We start from the raw sequence: 14,153 nt of genomic DNA, 5'->3' as shown, positions 1-14,153 counted from the left end.
CTTGCCAGGGTCCTATAACACAGGCAGGGTACAGGCTGCCGCTGAAGTGTGTCCACTGACAGTGCCCACTGTTACAAAGCGCTAACTGGGAGGGATCAGAGCTGGGAGATAAACAAGCAAAAACAGCTAAACTTTTAGAAATTTTAATTGATGGTGTTCTTTTTGGATGTCATTTTGATGAAGAGAAAAAGCTCCAAGAGGGTAAGAGAGAAATGTCTGCACCTGAAAAAGAAACACATTTTCCCCAAACCCTTCAATTATCTGAATGGTTTGAATAATTATTTGGCTTTCAGGAAGCAGAAGGAAGTTCTGAGAAAACCAGTCCCAACTTCTTGGTATATTTTGAGCTCAATAGACGAAAACTGAATCTAGAAGGCTGTGCTTCTTAACTAGCATCATAAGGTTTTTTTTCCTACAGGAAAAAATTGTTGTTTAGTCACCCAGTTGTGTCTGACTCTTCTGCGACCCCTTGGATTGGGATCCTCCAGGCAAGAATACTGGAGTGGGCTGCCATTTCTTTTCTCCAGGGCATCTTCCCAACCCAAGGATCGAACACACGTCTCCTTCATTGCAGGCAGATTTTTTACCGCTGAGCCACTGGGATAGAGTACCAGAAATAAGGCTTCCTGCTAATCATTTTGACACATAGGTTATTAGCAGATATTCTCTTATGTTCCATCAGCCAAAATTCAAGAATTCATGGGATATTGAACAAACTGCTTTATTATTATCACCATTGCCTTTATTATTATTCACTATTATATAATAACATATGGGCCTACCTTGAATCTGAACATCAGTACATGAACCTCTTATCAAAGAATTAAACCTTGAACCTCCCACTCATCATCTCTCTTACTGAAAAGGCAGCTGAGAGAACTAACATTGATGGAAGGAAGTATAAGGGACATGGCTTCCTCCATGCTGTCTGAATTCTGTCCCAATATTAAGTCTGATCACTATCAGTTCCTATTCTTGAACTACATCTGCATAATTCCCTGAAGAATCACCTCGATCGTTTGGATTTTAATATTAGGCCCCCAGTAGATTCAAGGTCTACATAAACAGCAGCCATTTGAAAACTCTTCTGTATTTTTTTTTTTTAAACTGGTCTCAGAAAATCACATGTAAAATTTCTGAAGGAAAACATCTTTTAGAATATGATGTCAAGGTAAACTCATTTCTGTTGAAGAATGAAGTACTTCTTTTAGGGAAAGCTTCCTGTTTATTTCATTGCTTCCCTGGCTTCCAGGGAACCTAGAGGCAAATATTAGCAGTTAGAATTAAATTGGCTCTTGTGGTTTCTGTACTTGGTTTTTCTTCCCTTTTGTGAGTCTGATTCTTTGTTTTCTTATTCTATCATGTAAATCTGTCCTCTGGAAGGGGTCCAGTGGGGACAGGGAGCTGACTCCAGAGGTTTGGTCAGTGCCTTCCATGTGGCAACTATTTGGTTGCCCAGAAAGTTCTTATTTTTTCTATATGGTGCAATGGAAAAACATGAATGAACTTTTTGGCCAATGCTATGTACATAGGTCTCCTGCACTGATGCTTTATCTCAACTTCCCAAGTGGTTCACTGATAAAGAATCTGCCTGCCAGTGCAGGAGACACAAGAGACGAAGGTTCGATCCCTGGGTCAGGAAGATCCCCTGGAGTAGGAAATGGCAACCAGCTCCAGTATTCTTGCCTGGAAAACCCCATGAACAGAGGAGCCTGGCAGGCTACAGTCCACGGGGTCACAAAGAGTTGAACATGACTGAGCACATAGATACATGGGTCTAGACTTGCATTTCCTCACTGTGCTATAGGTCCTGTTTCATCTCCTTTTACAGATGCACTAACTGTTCATGATAGAGCCTGGATTTGATCTCTGGTCAAGAGACCCTGGACCCTGACTCCTGTGACCTATCCAGTCTTCTCTGAGCAAGGCTGAAAGCATCCTGATATGAAGAGTAAGTCATGGTAAAATCAATCAGTGTCCCTCTTTATCTGACTCAAAAATGAAGACCTTAGCTCCTTTTCTTTTTTTTTCAGAGGAGGTGGGAGAATGAATGAGAACTTGGAACAGAAATACTGTTAAAAGAATGATAATGAAGCAGAAGAGGAGGATTCTGATTGGAGGTGCCAGTGAAAATGAGGATGCTGCTGGTGATGGTGGAGTTGATGGCAATCAGGACGGGGAGGACGGTGATGACAAGCTTGATGAGGATGATAGCATGGATGTAGATGGTGGTCTCGCTGCATCCTTCCTAGTCAAAAGGTATTAATGGTGGGTCCCCATCACTCCCCTACTCCCTCAACTATGCTCAAGTTTCCAAGAGATGAAGCTAAAGGGAAAACTATAGCTCATTTCCAAGAGTGAAGCCAGATTTTGTAGGATCCAGAAGTTTGGGAGGTGCTCTATAAGAAAAGTGATATGACATTACTAACACAAATTAAATGAGGGGCCCTGGAGTCTGAGCTTCCTTAGTTTCACAGTAAATGTGCCTCTCTCTGTCTTTGTTATTGGATGAAGTTTCTGCCCTGACTTTGATCATAAAAAACTGGAAAAATTTAGTGAATGCTCACTATGGGCCATGTTTATTCATCTAACATCATGTATTAATTCAACTAACCTTCAAAGAGTCAGACACAACTGAGCGACTGAACTGAACTGAACCCTCAAAATCATTCCAGAAGGTATATGTGACTATTATTCTCATTTGAGACCCAGGAAAGTAAGCTATAGAGGTTAAGTAATTTGCTCAGACTCTCACAATTATGGACTTCCCTGATGGCTCAGTTTGTAAAGAATTTACCTGCAATGCAGGAGACACAGGAGACGCTGGTTCAATCCCTGGGTTGGGAAGATCCCGTGCAGGAGGAAAATGGTGACTGACTCCAGTATTCTTGCCTAGAAAAAAAAAAATCACATGGACAGAGGAGCCTGGCAGAATACAGTCCAAAGGGTCCCAAAGAGTCAGACATGACTGAGTAACTAAGCAAGCGAGCAAGCTCACAGTTACATTAGGGGCTGGGATTCCAACTCAGGCAAACTGCCTTCAGGTCATGAGCTTCCAACCACTACAGGATCCTACTTTGCAAACAAGGAGAGAACAGGGCATCTGTATGCCATGTGTCCCTGAGAAAGGACAGCGTGCCCTGTCTCTCGTTACACTTTCGCCCCCTGGATTTTGATAGGCTTGGAGTGACTGGAGGATACAGGACACCTAAGCCCAGCTTTGTGGGTGGAACTCAGGGGAGTGGCAGGTTTGTACCCTTCCTGTGCCCAGGCCAGCACTACAAGGAGAGAGGCAGTGGCTCTGGGCTGCCCTGTCCATGTGTATTGGTTTTGAGGGCTTCTGTAACAAACAACCACAAATTCGGTCACTTAAAACAACAGAAATGCTTCATCTCTTGGTTGTGGTGGTTTAGTTGCTAAGTTATGCTCAACTCTTGCGACCCTGTGGACTGTAGCCCACCAGGCTCCTCTGTCCATGGGATTTCTTTCTAGAGGCCAAAAGTCTGAAATAAAGGTGCCTCAGGACCGTGTTCCCCTCAAGACTCCAGGGGGAGATTCCTTCTTTGTCTCTGCCAGCCTCAGGCAGCTCCAGGTGTTCCTCGCTCCTGGCTATATCACCTCGATCTCTGCCTCTGTCTTCACATGGCCTCCCTTCTTCCTCATCTCTGTTCTTCTCCTCTGTCTCTCAAAAGGACACTTGCCATTGGATTTAGAGCCCACCATCTAATCCAGGATCATCTCATCACAAGAACCTTACCTTAGTTACATCTACAAAGACTCTCTTCCAAAATAAGGTCATGTTCACAGGTTCTGGGGATTAAGAGGTGAATACATCTTATTGAGGGAGCTTCCCTGCTGGTTCAGCAGTAAAGAACCCACCTGCAATTCAGGAGATGCTTGGGTTTGATCCTTGGCTTGGAAAGATTCCCTGGTGAAGGAAATGACAATCCATGCCAGTATTCTTGCCTGGGAAACCCTTGGACAGAGGAACCTGGTGGGCTATAGTTCATGGGGTTGCAAGAATTGGACATGACTGAGTGACTAAACCACCTCCACCATATCTTATAGGTGCCAACATTCCACCCACCCTAGGATAATTGTGAATAGTGCTTTTGTGAATATTCTCATACGTGTCCTTTGTGGGGCACGTGTGTGCATTTCTGTTGGGTTTATTCCTGGGAGGAGTAGTGTAAGCCACAGGGTGTTGTTTGAGCTTTATTACATCTCATCAAACAGTCGTTCAAAGGGGTTACAGTGCACCTTAGAGATACCCAAACTCATCACAGCATGTTACAGATGCAAAATTGAAAAAAGCGAAGTTCAGACATGCCAACTAATTACCCAAAGTTCACAGATGATTCGTGGTAGAACAGGGGGAACAGCACAGGACTCTGCTTGGCACCGTTAACATCCCCTTGGGTTTTCCTTGAATTTTACGTTCCATGTAAAGCATGATTAGTAGATCTGTTTATTATCCCAGATGCCGATAAGCTGACATTTTTTTTCCACATGCACAATGTTGGTCCCCAGTGGGCTTAAGGAGAATTCCACAGTGGGGAATCAGGGCGTCTAAAGGAAGAGAAACTCAAATACCAAGATGGGACATGTCTTTCTCAATGCCCAGTTGCCATCATTTCAGTTAGACACAGGACTAACTTTTTTTTTTTTTTTTTTGATGTGGATCATTTGTAAAGTCTTTATTGAATTTGTTACAATAATGCATATGTTTTATGATTTGACTTTTTGGCTACAAAACATTTGGGATCTTAGTTTCCTGACCAGGGATTGAACACACATTGGAAGATGAAGTCTTAACCACTGGACCACGACGGAAGTCCCATGGAGTAGTTTTGTTTTGTTTTTTTAATTTATTTTTAATATAAATTTATTTATTTTAATTGGAGGCTAATTACTTTACAATATTGTATTGGTTTTGCCATACATCAACATGAATCCGCCATGGGTGTACACATGTTCCCCATCCTGAACCCCCCTCCTACCTCCCTCCCCATACCATCCCTCTGCGTCATCCCAGTGCACCAGCGCCGAGCATCCTGTATCATGCATCGAACCTGGACTGGCGATTTTTTTTTTTTAATGAGATCTTTTGTTTGCTAGAGTTTGACAATGAGTGAAAGTGAAAGTCGCTCAGTCACGTCCAACTCTTTGCGACTCCATGGGCTATACAGTCCATGGAATTCTTCAGGCCAGAATACTGGAGTGGGTAGCCTTTCCCTTCTCCAGGGGATCTTCCCAACCCAGGGATTGAACCCAGGTCTCCTGCATTGCAGGCTGATTCTTTACCAGCTGAGCCACAAGGGAAGTCCAATAATACCAGAGTGGGTAGCCTATTCCTTCTCCAGGGGATCTTCCAGACCCAGGAATCGAACCCAGGTCTTCTGCATTGCAGGCGGATCCTTTACCAACTGAGTTACAAGAGAAATTATTCAAGTGCTTTTTGGGATAAAATGGGGAAAGTTATTGTCCTTCGGCAAAGAGGAGAAAGAAAAAAGTGAGAGGAATGAGTGGTGAGCAGTGTTCAGCCCCACAGTTGAAGGTGATGATGGAGGGCCAGGGAGCTCAGGTTGGCAGATAATCAGAAAGACTTTAGAGTAGGAAAGCCTGACCTGTGTTTCTATATTGCTTGCCACATGATGCATGATGTTCTTCTCCCCAAATGCTTGATGTGAATAGGAATGTTATGTAGATATGGAGGAAGAGACTGGGCTTTACGTGTGAGTTGAAAGGATTTAGAAGAGATAACACATACTGAAAGATGAACCAAGATTAGAGGTACCAAGGCAACATTTACCTTATCCCAGAAATTTATAGAAAGCATGAGAATTTGTGGAATTCTATAGCATTTAGGAAAAGGAGAGTGAGGCAGGCAGTTGTGTAGAGGTCACAGTGAGCCAGGAATGCCTATTGGATATTAAAGTTTCATTATATGGACCTTTTTAAATAGAGTTGGTTTAATACCAAGATTTTCTGACAGCTGGTCTAATGGTCCTTTCTGTGAATTAAATGTGAGTGAAGATGCCTAAATATAGCTCACAAAATGGATGAAATCTTTGCTGCTGTCTTACACTGGGGCATGCATAACATCAACACAATCATTGAAAAAGAACTTGGTTGAATTCAACTAAGATACTGGCAGATGATGAGTGTGTTAGTTGCTCAGTCATGTCCATCTCTTTGAGACCCTATGGACTGTAGCCTGCCAGGCTCGTCTATCCATGGAATTCTCCAGGCAAGAATACTAGAGTAGGTTGTCATTCCCTTCTCCAGGGGATCTTCCCAACCCAGGGATCGAACCCAGGATCTCCTTGTATTGAAGGCGGATTCTTTACCTTCTGAGTCACCTGACTACAGTCCATGGGTTCACAAAGAGCTGGACACAACTAAGCGATGAACACTTTCACACTTTCAAACAATGACTAGCATCACAGCTAATACTTTGAGGTTCTACTGCAGCTTATAGTTTTTTCTCTTTGTCCTAAGTCATTCCTTCGCTTTTGAACTTTTCCTCTGCTTTCCTCAGGGGGATGATTTGATCTGTTTTACAGGTGCCTCTTCAGCTGCCACTGAAATCTTCCCTTTCATCAAATGTTTTCTTCTTGCCCTGGGAAAAGACAATCCCGAGAGTGACCTTGGTTGGTGGCCTGGCAGTTGCGGGGACTTGTAACTGCCTCTTGCTTTGATTGCTTTCTCTGATTCAAATCAAACTGTCATCTTTGGGAGCAAGTGTCTAGTTCCGAACAAGATGCACTTTCTGAATGGTCTAATGTTGGAGGAAATTGTGTATTTTCTGTCCCCTGAGATTGATGAGTAAAGGAAATTGAAGAGGTCTTTGCCTGGTTTGGGTTGATAGGCGGCACCTGGGCATGTGGATGTTGTTTACCACCAGTGCAGATTTGGGCTTTAGGACAAGATAAAACACCATGGGGTTCCCTTGAGAGCCTCGAAGGAGACTCCCATGAGAGAGGAAAAAAAAGAAGAGAGAGGAGTCTTGGGGCAAAAGTCAGCATTGACTCATGTGAGGGTGGGGGAGGGAGGGAGTTAGTGATATTTTTTCTTTGTCCTTTGCATGTATGTTCAGGGAGGAAGATTAGTCAGGGAAGAAGATTAATGTCAGCTCAATCAAGAAGTGAGTATCAGTGGCTCTGATAGGAGGCAGAGCTCTTCCGTGTAATAGTTGAAGCCATAAAACTGAAGGCTTGTGGAAGCATACAATCAGTCTAAAATCTAAGTCAGGTTGTGTGGGTCTGAAGTACAGCTTGAGTCTTCTGACACTGGGGAAAGTGGTACAGGAACAGAGGACCAGTCATCTTAAATGCAGAGAAGACCTTACAAATTTGTACACGGAGGAGGAATGCATCTCCCTTTCAAGGTTTTCGTCCAAGAGACAGCTATCACCAAGGCACCAGGATTAAGAAAATGTTTTAGCCACTTTCCTGATGGCCCAGTGGTTAAGACTTCACCTCCCAATGCTTCACCAACCCAAGGGTCAAGGGTTCAATCCCTCGTCGGGGAGCTAAGATCCCACATGTCTTGGGGCCAAAAAACCCAAACAAAACATAAAACAGGAGCAATATTGCAACAAATTCAATAAAGACTTTAAAAATGGTCCACATCAAAAAATATTTTAAAAAGAGAAAAAAGTTTTAAATAAGGGGACTTTTATTTTCTTCAAAAATCTTATATTTCAGAAAAGAGCCTCATCTTTGTCTTGAAGCACTTTGAGCTTGTATATTTCATTCCACTGGCTACTACCTAAGCCTTCACCTTGTGGAAACATGAGGGTGCTTCTGAGCCATGGAAATACTCTGAGGATGGAATACGATTTTCTGTCTCAGGGCTTGAAGGCAATCCAAGTCTAAGCTTTGACAATGTTCCAGTTACCACTGCTGCATAACAAACTACCCTGGAACTTAATGGCATAAAACAATCTTTTTATTATGTTCATGGATTTTGTGCATCAGGAATTTGGATGATAATGGGTCCTTATCTTCTCTCTCTCTCTTCAGTGCCTGGGACCTAGCTGAGAGACTGAAAAAGAGTGACTGGGATCACCTGGAGGCATCAATGCCTCCATGTCTGGTGGTTTTGCTGGCAGATCCCTGGGATCCAGCTGGGACTTTGCTGGAACATCTACAAATGGATTCTCCATAGGAGCCAGTTTGGTTTGCTTGGACAGAACTGGATTCCAAGACCAACTATGCCCAAAGAACAAGGCAGGAGTGAATAGCATTTTAATGTTCTATCCGGGAAATCACATAGTGTTGTTTCTGCCATACTTTGTTGGTCATGGCAATGACAAAGTCCCATCCATGTTCAAGGACAAGGGACATAGAGTCCAACACTTAGTGGTAGGAGCCTTGGAGTTACATTGTAAGAAGACCATGTGGATTGGGAGATACCATTGCAGCTGTCTTTGGAGAGAGCCACAACCAATGATGATTTTGAGGACAATATGGGAGGGAGATGGACTGATGATGGGCAGAAGGATGAATAAAAGTTAAAGTGTTAGTCACTTTGTCATAGTTGACTCTTTGTGACCCCATGGACTGTAGCCCATCAGGCTCCTCTGTCCATGGAATTCTCCAGGCAAGAATACTGGAGTGGGTTGCCATTTCCTTCTCCAAAGGATCTTCCTGACCCAGGGATCAAACCCAGATCACCCCCATTGCAGACAGATGCTTTACAGTTTGAGCTACCCAGGGAAGCCCATGGATGAATAGTGCAGTCCAATGCACACCATGGAAATAGCTGTGATCAAAGTAGACCAAGGTCATGGACACTATGCCTATAGATTCGAGGCCTATGGTCATTCTCTCCCATGAACATGTCTACACATGTGTGTGACAGGTCACAACTGAGACAAAGGAGGAAAATTTGAGCAGCTTGGTGAAAACTGACCTCCACTACTAACAAAAAACTCAACAACATATTCTTTTGCCTGTGCGTTGGCCAAGTGTCCAGTCTTTATATAGAAATGCAAAGTGAAAGTGTGAGTCATTCAGTTGTGTCTGACTCTCTGAAACCCCATGGACTGTAGCCGACCAGTCTCCTCTGACCATGGAAATTCTCCAGACAAGAATACTGGAGTGGGTTGCCATCCCTTTCTCCAGTGCATCTTCCCGACCCTGGGATCAAACCCAGGTCTCCTGCATTTCAGGCAGATTCTTTATCATCTAAGCCACCAGGGAAACCCCCCAAAAATGCAAAGGTTCTTCCAAAGATATCAGTGTTGGACAGTCTCAAGTCCCCTTTGCCAGTTGTCTAGAATGGGTACTTGATTAACTCCTGAGACAATGTACAAAGAGCACATAACTTCTATTGGAAGTACAAGTCTGTACTGCATTCATCTGCCTGGATAATTGGCCGAATGCTCTCATATTTTTAGAAGAACTAATTGTGGGTGTGGTTCTCTAGGAAAGTTTTGCTCACAGGTTGTACCCTGTGTGGACATTACAAATGAGCATCACCACTTTTGTAAAATCAAAGAGCATTTAATTATCCTTATTGTCATTAACATTATGTATAATTTCACACATATATAGACTCTTTAGAGAGGTTAAAAGTTAGATGATTTATTTTAGGTACTTAAAAGGTGCCTGTTCAGTGAGCTAAGTACTTAAATCATGAGAAGTTATAAAAGTTCTGCTTCTCAACAGTAACAGAGATTTCAAAGTGATAAAAGGCTCTTTCATGTCTGAGGGTCTCTCTTTTGTAAGAACTGCACTCATGGGACTGACAATGGCAGCTTTCACTTTCCAGTGTGTTTGGGAACCTGCAAAGCCTGATCCCAAGACTGGATCCTCTCTTTTTACCGAGTACCACAGACCTGACATTGGCCATGTGAGTCCAGATCCTATGGCCCCTCCATGTATGAAAATATTGCCTCCAGAATCCTAATTTTCTGTGAACTCTCAAACAAGCAGCTACACATGTACTGAAATGAATCCAGACTTAGTGCCAGCCCACTTGGCAACTGCGTTTGCGTCTGAGAACAATTGGGACGATTTATCAGCCAAGTGGCTCTTGAAGATCTAACACGGTCTTAAATGTTTTCAATGTGCTTAGGAAACATTGAAGCTGGGGAAGAGGGAGGTGGGAGAGAGAGTGAGGGATGCACAAACGCATATCTCGGTGCTCTGTCACATGCCTCTGGAGAATCTTCAGAATGAATCAGATGATAAAGCCGACCTTCCTCTTGCCAGGAAAGTGGCATAGAAGTGCCTGCCTAATTGCTTGATGAGAAGAACATCTTTCCACAGGTGCCTTTACAAGGGAGATGGAGGAGGAAAGGAAAGAATGTTAAACCTGGCATTGAGCTGTTCAATGACTGAAATATTTGGTTCTTCTTAGTACCTAAGGTGAGCTTCCCTGGTGGCTCAGATGGTAAAGAATCCACCTGCAGTGCAGGAGACCTGGGTTCCATCCCTGGGTCAGGAAAATTCCCTGGAGAAGGGAATGGCAACCCACTCTAGTATCCTTGCCCAGAGAATCCCATGGACTGAAGAGACTGGCAGGCTACAGTCCACGGGGTCACAAAGAGTCAGACACGACTGAGTGACAAGCAGGCTTAGCTGGTAAAGAATCCACCTGCAATGCAGGAGACCTCAGTTCGATTCCTGGGTCGGGAAGATCCCCTGGAGAAGGGCCAGTCTATCCACTGCAGTATTCTTGGGCTTCCCTGGTGGCTCAGCTGGTAAAGAATCTGCCTGCAATGTGGGAGACCTGGGTTTGATCCCTGGGTTGGGAAGATCCCCTGGAGAAGGGAACAGCTACTGACACCAGTATTCTGGCATGGAGAATTCCATGGATTAGTGACTAACACTTTCAACTTTCACTAGAAAGTATTTATTTGATTTTTTTCTGTGGATGTTCTTCAAGAGGGTGTTTCCAACCTGATCTATTATCTTTCTCTTGATAAAAATAGATTTATGGAGCAAAACTAATTTTTCAGACATGTTTACACATACACGCATGTTCACACATATTCCTTAATTGTTTCTGGGACAATTGGCCTTTTAGCAGGAAGGCAAGAAAACACCAGAAAAAGGGCAGAAAGAGAGTTTTAAAGGAAAACAAGTAGGATCAAATCATAGTTCCACCTGTGCTGTTCCAGAAGCCATGGGCTCCTCCACCACCTGCTTTCCAGCCCAGTAGTCAGCAGGCATCATCACCCCTCCTGCGCACACAATGTTCATTAAGTCTTCAGGTGCACAGCAAACAGGGCATTTTATAGCGAACATGACTCAACTGCTCCAGTAGTATGAGGCTGGAAAGAGATGCTTTACCTGCCACTGTGTTTACATCCAGTCTGCATGCTAGAAAGAGCCTAGGAACCTCACAACCAGGAGCTTATATCCCACACATTTGAATGAATGAGGTCAGCTCACCCTTTTTACAAAATAAGTGAATTGGGAGAGTAGCATTGACATATATACACCACCATGTGTAAAAGAGTTAGCTAGCGGGAGCTGCTGTACAGCACAGGGAGCTCGGCTTGGTGCTCGGTGATGACCTAGAGGGGTGGGATGAGTGGGGAGAGGGAGGGTCAAGAGGGAGACGATATATGTATTCATACAGCTGATTCGCTTTGTTGTGCAGCAGAAACCAACACAATAATTGTCAAGCAATTATATTCCCAATAATAAAATAAATAAGTGCACTTCCAAAAATAGCTTTTCTTCTAATAGTCTTCTTCTAAGACTAGTTCTCATGACAAATAAGCTAAAGGAAACAGCATTTCGTTTCTTCGAATAGTTCCTAGGACAACGCACCATTACTTCCTTGTAGGATTCTGGAACATTGTGCAGTCTGTTCCTCTCTAAAACTGAACAGACTTGACTCCCAAATCCATTTCTTCAGCTTAAAACCAACCTCCAAATTCACTGGCATAAATATCTCATCGTACAGTCAAAAGAATTATATGAAGGTGCACATGTACAGCAGGTTTATAAATTGATCATCACTGATCATCGCTACTTGAATAGAAGGCATTTCAATCAATATTGGGCTTCTTTTGTGGCTCAGCTGGTAAAGAATCCACCTGCAATGTGGGAGACCTGGGTTCGATCCCTGGGTTGGGAAGATCCCCTGGAGAAGGAAAAGGCTACCCATTCCAGTATTGTGGCTTGGAGAATTCCATGGACTCTATAGTCCATTGAGTCACAAAGAGTTGGACACGACTGAGCGACTTTCACTCACTCACTCAATCAATATTTGTGGTCCATACTATAAACTCATGGTCTGTATTTGTGCAGAATATAGAAGGAAATTCTATATATTATATATATATATATATAATTGCTTATATATATATGTATGTATATTGCTTCAAAATGATGGCAAGACAAAGCTCACAAATATTCCAGTATGATTTCACACACTATTAGTTTGAGAGATGCTGCACAAGTGGCCTGGGTGTTTTCCAGCCACAGGCATTTATTTATTGTACTGTCAATTTCAGCATCTTCAAATGTACCCCTATAAACTATGAGGAACCTTAGTTTATACATTGCTAGGCAAAGAACTGGCCCATTTTGAAAATTATGTTTTTAAACCACAGGCATGCAAGGAAGAGTACTTCATGTTTTTTTTTCCTGAAAAAGACATAATCTGAGAAAATTGTTAAAATAAACTGAATTTGTGTGGATGATTGCTTTTCTAGAGCTCAAGCATTCACTACCTAAGAGCAGTGCAAGCAGGGCCATATTTCCATGCTGCCAAATGTCAGTGATGAATATAAGGACAGTGATTGATTAAACAGAACTAGGATACAAAACAACCGATTCAACCACCCTGTGATAATCAATGGAGTTTGATATTATCTGATGGCAGAATACCAAATGTGGAAGCAAAGACCCAACCAGACTCTATCAACTGTAGAGCAGCCCCAACAAATCAACACTCATATCATTAACTCAACTCCATAGACACTGTCCTGATTTAGCCATTAGTCAAAATTGAATGAGCTAGGCTTCCTGCTCCCTTCATATAACCTCTGGGTATGAAGAATAGAAGGAAGAGAAAGAGGACTGGAGTAGAAAGAAGAGTTAAACCTGGGAAAGGCCAGTCTCACCTAGCTCTGCATTTTGGGATGTTGACGTGGTCATAACCAAGGTTCCACAGTAGTCATGCCTACTTTTTCAACTAGCCACTGTTCACAGACATCACAGGAAAAAGTGATGTGATGTCTCAAGGCCATAGTGCAATATCTTTTATAACTATCCTCCATGTGAGCGTCACTCCATCACATAAAAGCCTGCACCCCATACTAAGCAGGAGATCATCTTGAAAACAGAGAAAATGAATCCTATTTCTGATTTGCTTTTGTACCCAATTGATGGACATTTATAACAAGGAGACTATTTGGTGACTTCATGAGCCCTTTATACATATGGACTGAAAAATACTTTAAAGTCACCATCTGAGTCCGAGTAATCAGAACTTCTTGGCACCAGCATGGTTCCTGGCATGATAAGCAAAGCTAGAATGTATATATCACTTAATGTCCAATCCAGGACATGTTGATAGGAAAAGGGGTTGCTATTAATACTTATTACAGGGCAACAGGCATAAACCAAGGCTGTCTTGAGTCAAAGAGACACAGGTAAAATTCCAGGTAAGACCTAACTATACAATAATGGGAAGGCAAAGAAATCCTTCTCTAACTATCTCAACGCTACCTCAGTCATGAAAGAAGGTTGTAGAACATTCTAAGACTGCTGCTGCTGCTACTGCTTCTAAGTCGCTTCAGTCATGTCCGACTCTATGCGACCCCATAGACGGCAGCCCACCAGGCTCCCCCGTCCCTGGGATTCTCCAGGCAAGAACACTGGAGTGGGTTGCCATTTCCTTTTCCAATGCAGGAAAGTTAAAAGTGAAAGTGAAGTCGCTCAGTCGTGTCCAACTCTTCCCATGGACTGCAGCCCACCAGGCTCCTCCGTCCGTGGGATTTTCCAGGCAAGAGTACTGGAGTGGGGTGCCATTGCCTTCTCCGATTCTAAGACTGACATAACACTAATTATATAGTTAGAAAGCACTGGCATGTCATAGGATTAACTAAAATAGGAATGCACTTCTAAAGAGGCAAATTGTGCTTGTTATGTCTATAAAGGTGTATGGAAGATAATTTTATT

The sequence above is a fragment of the Bubalus kerabau genome, chromosome 13 (assembly GCF_029407905.1).
Source record: "Bubalus kerabau isolate K-KA32 ecotype Philippines breed swamp buffalo chromosome 13, PCC_UOA_SB_1v2, whole genome shotgun sequence".
NCBI lineage: Eukaryota > Metazoa > Chordata > Mammalia > Artiodactyla > Bovidae > Bubalus > Bubalus kerabau.
This window is presented reverse-complemented; position numbering follows the sequence as displayed.